The sequence below is a fragment of the Gopherus flavomarginatus genome, chromosome 10 (genome assembly GCF_025201925.1).
Source record: "Gopherus flavomarginatus isolate rGopFla2 chromosome 10, rGopFla2.mat.asm, whole genome shotgun sequence".
NCBI lineage: Eukaryota > Metazoa > Chordata > Testudines > Testudinidae > Gopherus > Gopherus flavomarginatus.
In genome coordinates, this window is record NC_066626.1 from 28,552,114 (window position 1) to 28,567,691 (window position 15,578).

Here is a 15,578-nt window from a genome sequence, read left to right on the forward strand (position 1 = left end):
TTTAGACTCCATTCAACCATTTTAGTAAGTTAACATACACTCGTCCTGATGTACGGAGGTCCTTCTCTACATTTTCTTGCTGAGTGCTTAATTCCTACTTTGGCATCTAAATTCTACCAGTAAAATACGATTTGTTCTTCTGAAACCACCTATATCCAACATACATAAGATGAAAAGTGCACTTAACTAAGTTAATAACAATACTAGAACTCAAGATGATGAAGTGGTTCAATGCAGAGCGTGAATGAATGTGATCAATATGGTCTTAAACCCCATCTAGTAATACAACAAGGCAGTTTTAAATGCTCTTCCAGTTCTGTGATTCCATTATTTTTGCAGTATTAATGAATGGTTTCCGCTACATATATCATTGCAAGTATATGAATCTTAAATACTTTGCTTGCAATTTATAAGATACTAAACTATTATTAGAGGTTAGCAAGCTTTTACAATTAATTTTATGCTCTCAGTTTGTCTCCATTTATTTCTCTTCCTTTAAAGACTCTTCCAAATGAAGGGAAAGGATGACCTTTGAAGCTCCTTCATGCTATCCCTTGGCCACTACAAATAATGTTCCAATGCAGTAGTCTAATTAAAGATGCAAGACAAAGACTCTAAAATGCCTTTTATAGTTCCTGCTCCTCTCCACCATACAATGCAGTGCTGTGAATTCTAGAACAATATGCTTACTGGAATGATTTCATCCATCTCAGCAGTCAGAGGAATAAAAAAAATGTGTTGGAGGAAAGGTATGTAGTAGTAGTATGCATTAATGGGCTACTAGTTTATAACTGGCACATTTAAATTAATAATTTCTATTCATTATAATTCACCCTTGCTAATATTAGGATAATTCACTAATGGATAGTTACAAATATACATTGTTTGGAAATTTAAGACAAAAGTGTTAATCTTGCTGGGATGAAGTATTAAAATTAATGAAATGATAGCATCTCAATCTCCATATGCAAATGAGGATAAATGGTCTGCCCAACAATAGCATAAGCAAAAGATTATGATAATAAATTGTGTTATCTGAATTAATGACTGGCTAACCCCACTTCATAAGGTCATAGGAAGTCCCAGTGCACTTATTACTAAAATTTATCATTCAAGCCTGTGAATCCTTTTAATTATTACAGTGTATCTTAATTAGGAGACAGAAGTGTAAAGTTTTTCTGTCAGATACAAGTCTGCAAAAGGAAAACTTCATTTTTCTTCATTCAGAGTATTCTCAAATTTTCAGTGTTACCTTTTATATATTCTGTATTATGTACAAATCCAATCAGGCTGCTGCAGTTATAATCATACCAAAAAGGTTATTAAAATATTTACTCAATAGTTGTTCTCAATTCCCCACTCTACTATAGGTGTCACAATTTCTGCCTTTTGTGACAACACATGAGAGAATCAGAACTGAAATGGCCACAGCCAAAATTGCCAGAGTCTACTTTATTCACACTTACTTTATTTAAGGGCATCTCTTTCTGTAAGGTACATTCCTGGAGATGATGTTCTTAGGACAAGGGCTATGTCTTCCTAAGTGTTTATACAGTGCCTTGTACAATGGGAATCCAGTCTCATATGAGGCATCTAGGCAACATTGTAATAAAACTAATAATAACACTTAGTTCTTACCAGTGCTTTTCATCTATAGATCTCAAAGCACAAAAGAAGGTATTATTATCCCCAAGATATTTTCTGAAAGAGATATCATGAGCCATATTTTAAGAAGTCTAACAGTACATATTCTGTGATTTCCATCCCTAAATCAGAATTAATTACATGCATACAATGCTGTGTGTGCCTAGCATGCCTCAAATACCAAATGTGTGCATTCAAGTCAGGTATTCCAGAATGGATGAAACCAGTCAAGCAACTGATTGCTCATATACATATACCTGACCAGCATATACACATCTTTTCTTTGTATCCATAAATTAAACAAGTACAAATGTATGCATGCAGCTGTGTACCCCGGATGTTGAAAATCTGACGCTATATGTCCAGCTTCTCCTCAGATTGATCTATTTCACATCCTGGAAGGGTAGACTGAGCCCACCAGAACAAAAGGTCCATCCCCTAAATTGGGGGTAGGAAGCAGAGTCAGGTATCAATTAAACACACGGGACAACCAATGAGAAAACAGGAATGAGAATGAGGTCAAAGTCATAAAACAAGGAAACTGGATGGGCATTGAGCAGAGAATCCAGACAACACCCATGCTCTGGGAAGGAGTCAGTGGACACTGCTGAGAGGAACTCTGCACAAAGATGTGAAATGAACAGAGCATAGAACTAGGCCTCACATTTACATAGGACCTGCCCATCAAGCCGCCTCTTCCTCCTGGACTGTAAGATGACCATTTTGGCCGATGCATGAGGGAGACTGAAGAGGAGGTCTCACAAGTTTGTACTCTCATAGATAGGATGTACATATAGGACTAGCTATAAGGCAAAGTGCAACCAGAACCTCAGCAGCACGTTCTGAGGAACTGAAAAAAGGGCTTCAACCTGACATACTGAAGGTAGACTTGCACTAGAGACACAGAACAGACAGGTGTCAAGGGACATCATAAACTTTACTAACAACATGCCCATGCTCACAGCTCCATGGAGAAGCTACCAACTGATGTCCCTCTTTGCCACAGCTTGGATGAACAGGCCTTTTTGTCATATCCAAAAATAATCACATTTTCATGGGACTTTTGCAAAATAGAGCTAAAGCCTTGATTTTTTTTATACAACTGCTTTTAGAGAAAGCTCAGTGGCCATCTAACTGTAGAAGTGCTTCAGCTCAAAATTATTGCAAATTAACTGTAATAAAACAAATTATAATGCATTAACGATGGGAATCCACATTTTACTCCTGAAATAAAATAGGTTTGAGCCAATTAACTAATTTCTGCAAAGGCCTAAAATTATTTTATTAGTGCTTTCAAAAATGGTTTCTGCAAAGCAACATTTATTGTCTGTTTGCTATAGTTATCAGACCATGCTGTCTATAGCCTGCTGTTGAGGCCTCTGCTGTCCCTTATCACATTAACTGTGACATAAACACCTTTGATTAAATGAAATGGTGAGGTGCAGCAAATGAGGTAAGTGCTTTTACCAAGCTGTAATACCCTGCTTCATACTGGAGATCTTATTTGCTGGCCTTTATTGACAGTTGATAACACTTTTTGTGTGAGTGCCAGCCAAAGATAGCCATTTAGAGCTTCTAAATAATTAAGTATTGATTAATCAACCCAGAAATATATAGAACATTTTTCAAGATATTGCCCATTCGTAAAGGTCTTATTATTTCCGCCACAACAAGCAGGGAAAGTGCCGACCGTCCATAACTTGTTTGAGTTTAAAAAATTACAGGTCTGCACTGTGGTCTCCAGAGATAACAGCACAGATGAGCGACTGCCATCGAACAAATGCATGTGCCTTTCTGCCTTGTTGTGCTTGTTGTCCCCACTGTCAGCTGCCTGTCAGTAAGAATGGGTTTCAGCTGCCTAAGTGTCATAAATAACAAAGCAGTTAGTGATGGGTGAAACTCAAAATGTTGAGAGGGTTTGTTCATTTTAAACTAATCTAATTATTATAGGAGCAACTCACAGTTTGTTCTTATCAGGCCAGGGGGGATATAATCCTCCAGTGATCTCAGCTGCTTTAAGTCCTTCTCTTTCCTCCAGCTATCAGCTGGCTCTTGGTAGCCTGGGCTGGGAAGATCTCCCCTATATCAGCCTCTGGCTTCTTTGTTCTCTGGCTGGGAAATGATCCAGCAAGCAGGGTCTCCTACTCTTATGAAGGGGTAAGCCTGGGTGAGGCTCACCTGTCTTTCTCCCACTCTTTCTGCTCTGCAGCCTGCCTGGCTGTTTCCCTCCTTCTCTTTTAATAGGCACTGATCCATCTTCTCTATCTCTGTGCAAGAGGACTTCCGATTCCCTGTCTGTGGAAAGACATGGGGTGTGCCTAGAATATTCCATTCTAACTGAGCCCATCTCTTCTTTCCTCCCCCTCCCAGTGCCCACACAAGTACCATGTGCTCTTTTCACAAGGGAATAGGATGAGGCCAGATATTATGGAGTCCATTATTCTTTGGATGACTTTTTGAAAGTCTCTGACTTTAATTCCATCATGACTGGGGAAAGGGGGGTGCAGTCAAAGGGCCTTCAGCTGCCATCTTAATTGTAGTATTTTCATTATCAGAGTCTTGAGTGAGAGGAATACAGAGGATTATGTAAGCAAAATATCAAAACAAGTGTTTTCATGTGTAATCAACAGATCAGAGGTAAGCTGTTCCCTTTCTTCATTCTGCCGCATTCTAGAGTGTTCTACAAAAATCATAGTGAATATATAAAATCAAGTCACCAATTAAATATTTCAATAGGCCAGAGAGTATTGTGCATTTTTCAAATTCTGCAATCCTATCCCATTTTCACTAGGGTGAGTAGTGACAGAGTGAAGTATCAAAAAGTATATTTCAAGGTGCTAAAATGAAATAACTTTAAAACATGGCTGATTAAAAAGGAGGAAACTAGACTTCCGACAACAAGTGGAGCAGCTTCTGCTGGTTGGAGTATGGGGTTGTCTCCAGCATCACCTGCAGCAGATGCCAAGTACTAATTGCCTGATACTGTTAACGTTTCTGAGACATCTTAGCAACTGTGATGGAAGTTTCTATGTGTGCTTACCTTTGGAAAACAAGGCCACTCTTTCTGCTCATGTTAGTTTGATGATTTTCCATAGCTCCATTAATGTGAAACTAATAACAATGTACTTTGTTTCTATTGTTGTACAGCTTTCAGGCACAAACTACTTTTGACTAATTATGCAAATGAAGTCTGGTTTCTTAAACTGGAAAAAGGCTTGAGACAAATTCAAGAGGCACTAAGCTTCTTCATAGTATCACAAACCATTTGATTGTGTTCAAAAGACAATAAAAATATTGATGTCATCCTAAGTTTTTACTACTCTCAGAAGAAAGCAGGAAGACCATAATGAAAATATTTAGCAATATGTTTTATCTTGCCAGACAAATACTTGTACTAAGGCTATTCAATGACCAGGCTGAAAATATGCCCTTAAGTGCAGAGGTTGACTGCAATTTTATTCAACTGCTTTTTTGCTGGTTGAATATGATCCTTATATTTTAAATTTGCAACAGGAGGAACTGCAATCTACAGCCATTCGCTCAGCTCTGTTCCCTACATCATGTGGGTGTTGTGAGAATAGATTTATGTATATAAGATGGTTAGAATCTACCATGATGAGTATCATAGGAAAAGCCCATAAATAAACTAGCCAAACTGTTTTTGAGCATAATAAAAGTTAGTTTGGGGGGTTTGAGAAGGGCTTTAGTCATATCAGACCAGATTCAGTCTGCCACTATTGAAAAAACATTGCCATATTGAGGTCACCCAGTTTCAGGTTACTGTCTGGTATGATTACTGGCTTATTACCAATCACTTAAACTACATTCTATGGGGTTATGTGGATTTTGAAGTGGAGGGGCATCATGTAGATGACATGGGTTCACTTTGGATAGGAGGGGTTGTCAGACTATGTGTAAACCTGAAAGTGGAATTGTTTCTTCATTTGAAAAGCTAAACATGTGCCAGTGCTGTTGCACTATGAAGTGACAGGGGTACAGTGTAGAAACCCCTTGCAGCTGGAGATTAATAGGGCTTAATTTCATCAGGAAGAGAAAGGAAGTGGACCAGCTGGAGGCAATTGTGATCCATTATAAAAAGGCTTGTTTTTTCACTAGCACTGTTTGAAGGAAGAGAGGAAGCATTTCTTTCTGAGTGGCCTGGTGAAAGAGTTCAAGGCTGTCAAGCTGCAGGATCCAGCAAGTTGAAGAGCCAGGTGCTTGATGGATTAGTCTACATTTATGGACAATTGGTTTTGTTTATATGAAGGGAGAGAAGAGAAGTAAGTTACCTTCTTTTATTTCTCCCCTGCCCCACCTCCCCCCCTTTTTTTTTTTGACTCGGCTGCAGAGAGCCCCAAGATGCTCCTATTTTTGTGAAATTTAATTTTCCTCTGTGATTTTTTTTTTTTTTGTAGATTGGCTACATGCTAGAGGGAAATTGAGGTAGTAACTGCACTCTACAGGAAGAGGTAAGGTGCTTATCCACAGAGCTATTTTCCAAAAAATTTTAGACATTCTAGGTATGTCTAGCATGCCCGTTCTCAAGGCAATGAATATGTGGCCAATGGGATAACTATGCAGTTTTTCACAAAGGGTCTGTTCCAAAGCACACTCCAGTCAATGGAAAGACTCCCATTAATGTCAGTGTGCTTTGAATCAGTCCCATATTTCCCTTTTGGAGCTAGGACATCATCAGGAGCACATTTCATGATTGCAGCATGTTCCATGTCCTTACCAGAATAGACAACCCTCACAAGCATCCTCCTACGTAGTCAATAAGCAGATATGTTTTACTCATGATAAGCCAAAGGCTGTCTCTAGAGCTCAGGGACAACACATGCCATTGTGACACATTCCAGGAGACTCTGAACCCATAAATCAATGACTAGCTTGTCATAATTAGAATGATGTCTCCTGATCTGTAACAGATAAAAGGGATGGCACATATTCTTCATATAAAAATAACCTAATTATAATTTGCAAGCTAATAGTGCAATCTTATATTATGCGTGTTCATTAACAGTTTCAAAACACATGGTGGTGTGACACAACAGAATAGAAATCTCCTGCAGCAAAGATTGCAGCACTGCCTGGTATATGACAAGTCTCTCAGTAAAATGAAAGGCTTGTATGTCTATGATGCTAGCAATAACCATGATTGTTGTTGACAGAGTTTGTAGCTAATATTTCAGGAACTCCAAGCAAACAAACCTTATGAGTGATACAGCACATGGTAGCCCTAGCTCCTAACAAAAAGTCCCTTAATCCTAAATCATAGGTTAAGTGTGTCTTTAGTTTAACGAAGTGGTATACAACACACCAAAAAATAATGCAGCTTTAACTGCAAAATGGTACAGTCTGAATATTTTACTCTCTGCCATCAAAGAGCAAGAAACCTCTTAAGGATTGTCAAAATATATAAGAGTGGATCATGATTTTGAGTACACCTTAATGCCTTGCAGCAGCCAGGGTAAAAAAACTGTCAGGTTGAGGTAGTAAGACAAGGGAGTCTTCTGTCATAGTAGCTGCAGTTCTAGTTTCTTATGGCTGATACAGAAATGGGTTAAAAAGGTTGATGTGGACTAGATTGTCAGAATGAAGTTTGTGACAGACAATAAATGAAATGTGGTTATACAACATTCTACAAATAGAGGCTTCCTATGAATTTAGTGGTAAAACTGCAATTAGTCTGAAAAGAGGTCCCTGAAGTTACAGTTCATTGCACAATGTTTGTAATGGTTGCATAGGAAAAAAAAAGCTGAATCAAAGGTATTTTATGAAAAAGAATACTTAAAATGGTGAAATTTTTATATAGTATTCTCTGACTACTGTCTAGCCAGCTGTAGTTGTTGTCATGGGTGAAATGCTGACCAATATCTAGATCCAGACATCATAAATACTAGGTTTTCACCCAGTGTTCTGTTCAGAAGGAGCATTGTAATTTGTGCTTATCTTATTCAAATTGGGGCAGAACTGAACCACTAGAATTATAACACTGTTTCTAGAAATGATATCGTATACACATTGTTGGTTACAGAAAATTAACTGCAGCATAAAGCACAATTTCAACCTGGGGAAAAAAAATCAGGGCACAATCCTGGCCCCTGGTCAATGAGAGACTTAGTCATCTATTTCAATGCATCCAGGATTTCTCCCCTAAACTGGTTGCTGGATTTGATCAAAAAGTGGCAGTGATGGAATTCTGAGCAAAAACTTTCACTTGAAACTTCTCATGACATTCAAAAAATTGTTTTGAAATTTTCAAAAATGTGTTTTTTTTAATTTAAAATTTCTCCCTGACCCCACTAAATATAACAGAACAAATGTAATTTAGGCTATCCCCTACTTTTTCCTTTTCCTCTTTTTTCCATTCAAATGTTTCCCAACTTGAGCATACTTTGAAAAGTTTACAGTGACAAAAGGGAAGAAAAAGTGGAAAGTGGGTGGCAGGGAAGGAGGAGGGGCTTGGGGCTAGACACCAATCATTCTGTTGCATTCCATGACAAAAGTAGAAGAAAAGGTGGAGAAAAGTTAAAATAAATCTGAAATTTTGGAAATGTTTTATCATTTTGAAAACCAAAACAGTTCAATTCAGCACAATCTCTGTTTTCATTCTGAAATTTCTTATTGAAAAAACTCATCAGTTTCCCATGAAATACTTTTTCACAAAATCCCATTTTTTATTGGGAAAATCTTCCAGGAAGTGTTGACCAGCTTTCTCTAAAGAGTTAACAGTAGGTAAGACCACATGAAGAGGTGTGGAACATGCTGGAGACATTAGGATTTTGTGTCATCAGTGAGTGAAATAACCAGTACACAAAGGAGTGTGTTCTTAGGTGGCCTTGTTTGGGACAGTTTTAGAAGAAGAAAGAGCTTTTTCTTGTTAATAAGACAGAGAAGTCCTACTCTATGCAGGTAGGATAGATGGCCATGTGACCTAGATTTTTTATTAACAATGGTTTGTTCCATTTACCCAGTCATATTGGTTATTTGTTTTTCATTTAAGTTATAGAACACAGTTAATTCTAATCTGAAAATAATAAAGTTCTCTATAGTACCAGGTCCCTTGCTTATTCTTGTACAGTAGCTTCTATTGATTATCTCACTAGTGCTTATTTATTTTTTATGAATGGAGTTTCCTTGTGCCACACATTTTATTGGGCTCTGTTCCTATTTATCACTACTGATTGGGCTCCAAGTTTTCATTAACTTATATTGACTCCATTCCCAATGTTCCTCTTAAGCTATGTCTATATTGACCTGCAGTATGAACTATTGGAGTGTCAATAACAGTGCTCACCAAAGTGCTGCACTGTAACGCCGCCATGTGGATACTGTAGGCATGAGTTAAAAGGTTCCTAATTCCAATTAATATAGTCCTGTTAAAAGAGGACTATGTTAAGGTGAATTAGGATTTTTTTAGTTCACACCTGCAGCATACACATGGGGAGTTAGAGTTCAGTCAAGCCCTTGGTGTCCATTAATTCTTTCCCAAAGTTTTCCACAGGCTCCCTGCAAAATGGTCTTAGACCCTTAGTCCATTAGTTCATACTATTTAACTAAAACCATGGCTAAAGATGTTAAGTATTAAAACTATATTTTGCTTGTAAAATACTATGCAGTACTTGGATGAGTTATAACTGCATGTGAAGATTCATGGTATCACATTTATCGACTGTTTTCCATGAATTACTTGCAGTTCTTTTCTTCCCTTAAAATGGCTGATTACTGAAGTAGAATTCTCTTATATTCCCCTATGAGGTGAAATTGTACCTGGACTTACACACTGTACTATTCCAGCCAACTCAGCGAGGGTGGGATGGGTGAGGAGCACATCAGTGAAGGTCTAGATCATAATGGTTCTCTGGTTTATGCTGTTACAAACAGAATATCTACAATGTGTTAGAGGATGGCTATGTGTAAGTACAGCATGAACAGGCAGGAATAGAAAACTGATTCAGATACTGTGGAAAAATATAAGGCCAAATCCTATTATCTCTGAACACCACTATAAAACTGGGGAGAGGGGAATTGCACTGAAGTTATTAAAATTAAAATTTAGGCTACTGCAAGTGAGATCTGAATTCAGTCCATCTCCTGAGATACACTTGGTTGTTATGACCAAAAATGTTATGGCACGAAGGACTTCAGTAGTGGAGTGGTCTGACTGGGTGTTGAGAAATGAAGGGCTGTGGAAGAGGGACTTGTAATAATGGATGATAGTGATTTGAATGCGAGAGTGGAGGGAGCAGAGACGCCCAAAGACTTGGATAAGTATTAATGATTACAGAACCTGTTCTGCTAAATTATGAACCTCCTCTTCAGCACAGATCCTTTTTCATCTCGGAGAATTAAACGCAATCTTTCTGAAGTTTCTCAAATTTTTTTAAGAAAACCTTCCACTTTGATTTCCAACAGTGACTGAAACCTGATGTGCCAAAATACTGAATACTGCGAAGGACTATCCTGTTGGTACTTCAAACTATCTCACAGCTGGATTGTAGCACAGGTTGCCCTAACTTTGCCCCAAGGAAGCATAGTCTGCAAGCCATCAGCCAAAGAAGTGTAGGCAGGGGATAGGTCTGTTGGACCCAGAGAATGGATGGGCTAAAGATATAGGAGTGGTTAGCAAATGAGTTTTGTTTCACCTCTGCTCTTGAAGGATCAAGAATATGTGATGAAGGATGAAATATGGTGATGAAAGGATGACATAGGTGAAATATGTGATGAAGGATGGAGAATTGTTGGGGCCTGTTGGAGTCCCACCCTCTGCCCCCACCCCCAAACTCCACGCATAACCCCTTCCCCAAGACACACAGATATTCTAGTCTACTGTTTATCTGGAAGATCATCTATCACTAATAAGCATCCAGAATGGAATTTTCAAAAGCAGTTGGTTTGTCTTAACTCTGCTCCAGCTGAAGTCAATGATAAAGCTCCCACTGTGAGCTTCAGTGGGAAGAGACTTCAGCCAAGATTGAGCATTCTTGAAAATCCCACCCTGGAAGAAATCTTGAGGTTTAAATGAATCACACCTTTTTATTTTGGTTAGTCTCATATCTCCCAATGAATATAGATATTTGATAAAGAGACTCTATATAATGGGCCTGAAAATTTTCCACTTAAAATAAATGACTCTAAATTGAGGGAAAGCCCACATACCCATCTGACAGCTCTTTATACCACTCTTTACTGCGGGAAGATTTATTTGTAATAAACTGAAGCATATGCTATCTTGTTGTTCAGTTGTAAAAATGAAATATGTGACTTTGATCTGTTACCTTGATACTGATTTTTTTTTAGAATATATAATTCTTGATGCTCTTTACTTTTTAAATGGTTTGAGATACGGAAACTAGTAATATTATAACAATTGCATAAAGAAAATTAAGGATGAATAATGAAATCCACTACTAACATTGATGTATAAAAACTGATTTTTTTAGTCTCATTTAAATACTCCAAGTAGCCACCTTAAATATTGAGTAGAATCATAGATGTGGTAGTTTGGTTATTTTCAAGATAAAATTGTTTCACAATAAGTCTTAAGTACGTCTAGTAGGGCTAGGAAAATTGGTTTGATCAATCAAAGTATTTAATTCAACTTCTAGCTCCCCCAACATAATCTTCAGCCTAGCAGGTATTTCATATTTACAGTCCAAGCTGAACAACTGGATTTATTCAAATCTTTATCCACAGTAGATATAAAGTAAAATGATTTTTCATCCTTCAGCAGTTGAGAGAGTCCTCTTTCAAAAGAGTGGTGGCAATAAAACTGAGGCACTTGCACTTTAATATTCAGTAAAGGCTAACTAAGTGCATTTGAATTGCTCTAAGGCTGAGTGACCTTCAATGACTTGTACATAGAGATTATCAAACATCGGAGCTGAAGTAACAGACCACGAACAGTGTCCGATTCTTTTCAGGCTAAATAGTGCAAATAACCATAATTATTCTGGGTGCCATGGTCAAAAGAACTGTTTATCACTTTTCTGCCTTATTGAAGAATCTTTTAAAGTACTAAATGATACATCATGCCTGTCAGGGTGTTATAAAAGAATTAAATGAAGCAAGTTCTAGGTAAGATTTTTGACAGCATATTATTGCATGCATCTCTATTCTTTCATTCACGTATTTCTCCACTTTGTAATGCAGATTTGAAATGTTAAGTCTCCATTTTGTTCAACTATTTGGTTTATTTTGTAATGGGTTGGTTCTCATCTTTGACTGCATTTCTTTGTATTCACTTAAAGGGATAATTTAAAAAAATAGTTAATGGATTCAAATTACTTGTGGGTGTGACACACTCATTCAGTAATTTATAGGGGGAAAGTGCTAGGGTACAGCATAGAAATAATCGTAAAAATATCTTGCATGCTCAAATTATACAAGAACTAGAAAGCTCTATTAACTAACATGTCTAAAAAGTTCCATATCTGTAGCCTGTTTTACATGCAGTGTCACACCAACCTACATTAACAAGAAGAAATTGATTATATTTAAAATAGCAACTTGAAGACAGACACTTTCTGATGAATTATGAGTAACTGAAATGCATCAGGAAAGAATAATACCTAGTAAGCTCTTATTTATTATTTCTGCAGTGCCATCGATAGGTGTACATGGCACTTCAGACATGTTTTTAAAAGCTGGTTCTCTGCCAAGAGAATCTTATAATCCAAGGGCTCAATCCTGTGAGGTACTGATTCAATTCCATGAGAACTGAGAGCAGTGGAGATTGAGACTATTGACATCTTGCAGGATCAGGTTCTCAATTAAATGTAGTACAACAAGGGGTGTGGGGGCAGAGGGAGGAGGGGAAAGGAGCAGAGGAGTAAGAGAAGGATTAGGATGAGAACAGTGAAAGATAATAAAATATTCTTCTGTCAGGTACGAACAGAAAATAATAGACCAAATCCTGAAGTGCTTGGTCAGTTCTTATTCTATCTGTACCCTCTCTACCTAACGAACCAAAAAATGCTTAATGCCAGAGTAAGGGCTGTGTAAAAACAGTAAAAGATCAGCAAGAACCTCATGATGTGACAAAGTATAAACTACATGATTAAACTAATTTTTAAATGACAAAATCATTCATATCCAATATAGTAACTGTTTTATAAAGTTAAAGAATCTAAACAGTCCCAATGGACAATAGTTTCATAGATGTTAGATCAGAAAGGACTGATAGGCCTGGTCTACACTACGTGTTTATACCGATTTTAGCAGAGTTAAACCGATTTAATGCTGCACCCGTCCACACAACGAGGCCCTTTATATAGATATAAAGGGCTCTTTGAACCGGTTTCTGTACTCCTCCCCGAGGAGAGGAGTAGTGCTGAAATCGGTATTACCATATCGGATTAGGGTTAGTGTGGCTGCAAATCGACGATATTGGCCTCCGGGTGGTATCCCACGGTACACCACTGTGACCGCTCGGGACAGCAATCTGAACTCGGATACACTGGCCAGGTAGACAGGAAAAGCCCCGCAAACTTTTGAATTTCATTTCCTGTTTGGCCAGCATGGAGAGCTCACCAGCACAGGTGACCACGCAGAGCTCATCAGCACAGGTAACAATGCAGTCTCCTGAGAATCGAAAAAGAGCTCCAGCATGGACTGCACAGGAGGTATTGGATCTGATCGCTATATGGGGAGAGGATTCTGTGCTAACAGAACTCCGTTCCAAAAGACAAAATGAAAAAACATTTGAAAAAATTTCCAAGGCCATGATGGAGAAAGGCCACACCAGGGACTCAATGCAGTGCAGAGTGAAAGTTAAGGAGCTCAGACAAGCCTGCCAGAAAACCAAAGAAGCAAATGGAAGGTCTGGGGCAGGGCCGAAAACATGCCACTTCTACGCTGAGCTGCATGCAATTCTAGGGGGGTCCACCACCACTACCCCACCCCTGTCTGTGGATTCCGAGGTGGAGGTGGTAATCTCAGCCATGATGGCTGAGGATTCTGTGGACGGGGAAGATAAGGAGGAGGAAGAGGAGGGCGAGCTTGCAGAGAGCACACAGCACTCCGTTCTCCCCAACAGTTAGGAGCTTTTTCTCACCCTGACGGAATTACCCTCCAAGCCCTCCCAAACCAGTAGCCCAGACAGTGAAGTCATGGAAGTGACCTCTGGTGAGTGTACCTTTGTAAATATAAAACGTTGTTTAAAAGCAAGTGTTTTTTAATGATCGATTTGCCCTGGGGACTTGGGATGCATTCGCAGCCAGTACAGTTATTGGAAAAGTTGGTTAACATGTCTGGGGATGGAGTGGAAATTCTCCAGGGACATTTCCATGAAGCTCTCCTGGAGGTACTCCAAAAGCCTTTGCAGAAGGTTTCTGGGCAAGGCAGCCTTATTCTGTCCACCATGGTAGGACACTTGACCACATCATGCATGTAGCAAGTAATCTGGTATCATTGCATGACAAAGCCTAGCTGCGTATGGTCCCAGTGTTTGCTGGCATTCAAGCAACATCCATTCTTTATCTCGCTGTGTTATCCTCAGGAGAGTGATATTGTTCATGATAACCTGGTTGAAATTCAGGAATTTAATTAAGGAGACAGAGATGGCCATTCCTACTGGGCTGTTTGTCTGTTGCTTAAAAGAAATTCTTCCTTGCATGTAACCAAGCGGGGGGAGGGGAAGAGGGGGAATGGCGCTGAGTTTTGTTGCATGTGGCTAGCAGGGATCTTCCCTGCTACCAGCCATGCGGTGGAGGGGAGAAGGGCGGTGATTAGCAGTGATCTTCCATGATACCAGCCACGAGGTGGGGGGAGAGGTAAAGCAATCATCCCAGAGAATTAGATGAGGGGTTGGTTTCTGCTGCTGCATGTTAACAGGAAAGAAGCAGCACTGAACGGGATTTGCTTGGTATTTGGGAAAGGAGGGCACTGTGTATATGAAGGCTGCAGAAGCTGAAAGACAATGGCTTACCATGGCCACATGCAAGCTGAGTTCTGCTGCCCAGACCTGCATCTGTGAGATCTCTAACACCAGAGCCGCAGGCACTCAATATTAAGATGCAAAATGCGACCTTGTAGTGAAATCACATGTGCTATGTAAGGTGAATAGTGTTGTTCACTGTGAAAGAGTATAATCATTGTTCTGTAAAATGTATCTTTTTAAATACTTCTCTCCCTTTTTCACATCCCTCATGCAGCTTCAAATTTTTCAAGCCTCCCTACTCCATCCCGAAGGCTATCTCAGATAAGGGTGAGGAAAAAAAAGACACAAGAGGAAATGGTCTCGGAAATCATGGAAGTGACCCGCAATGAAAGAGCTCATCTGAATGAGTGGAAGGAGGTGGTATCAAATTACAGGAAAGATGCCAGTGAACGTGAGGACAGGAGGGACGAATGTGATGAGAAGTGGCGGCAGGAAGATCAGAGGAGGCATGATGCAACGCTGGGGCTGTTGCATGATCAAACTGACATCCTTCGACATCTGGTGGAGCTTCAGGAACAGCAGCAGGGTCACAGAGTGCCGCTGCAACCCCTGTGTAACCACCCTCACCATTCACCATGTTCCATATCTTCCTCACCCAGACGTGTAAGAACGCGTGGGGGAAGGCTTCATGCACTGGCCCACTCCACCCCCGTGGACAGCCCAACCAAAAGGCTGTCATTACTTTGAAATATTTTTAGTGGCCTTTTCCTTCCCTCCTATCCTCCTCCCAAACCACAGCCAGGATACCTTGTCAGTTCTCTCCCTCTTTTTATAATGACTTTTTAATAAAGAATACATGATTTTTAAACGATAGTGACTTTATTTCCTTAAGCAAGCTGTAATCGAAGGGGGAGGGTGGGTTGCTTATAGGGAAAGAGTCAATCAAGGGGGGGGTCATCAAGGGGAAACAAACACAACAGTCACACTGTACCCTGGCCTGTGATGAAACTCATTTTCAAAGCTTCTCTGATGCGCACCGCTTCATGGTGTG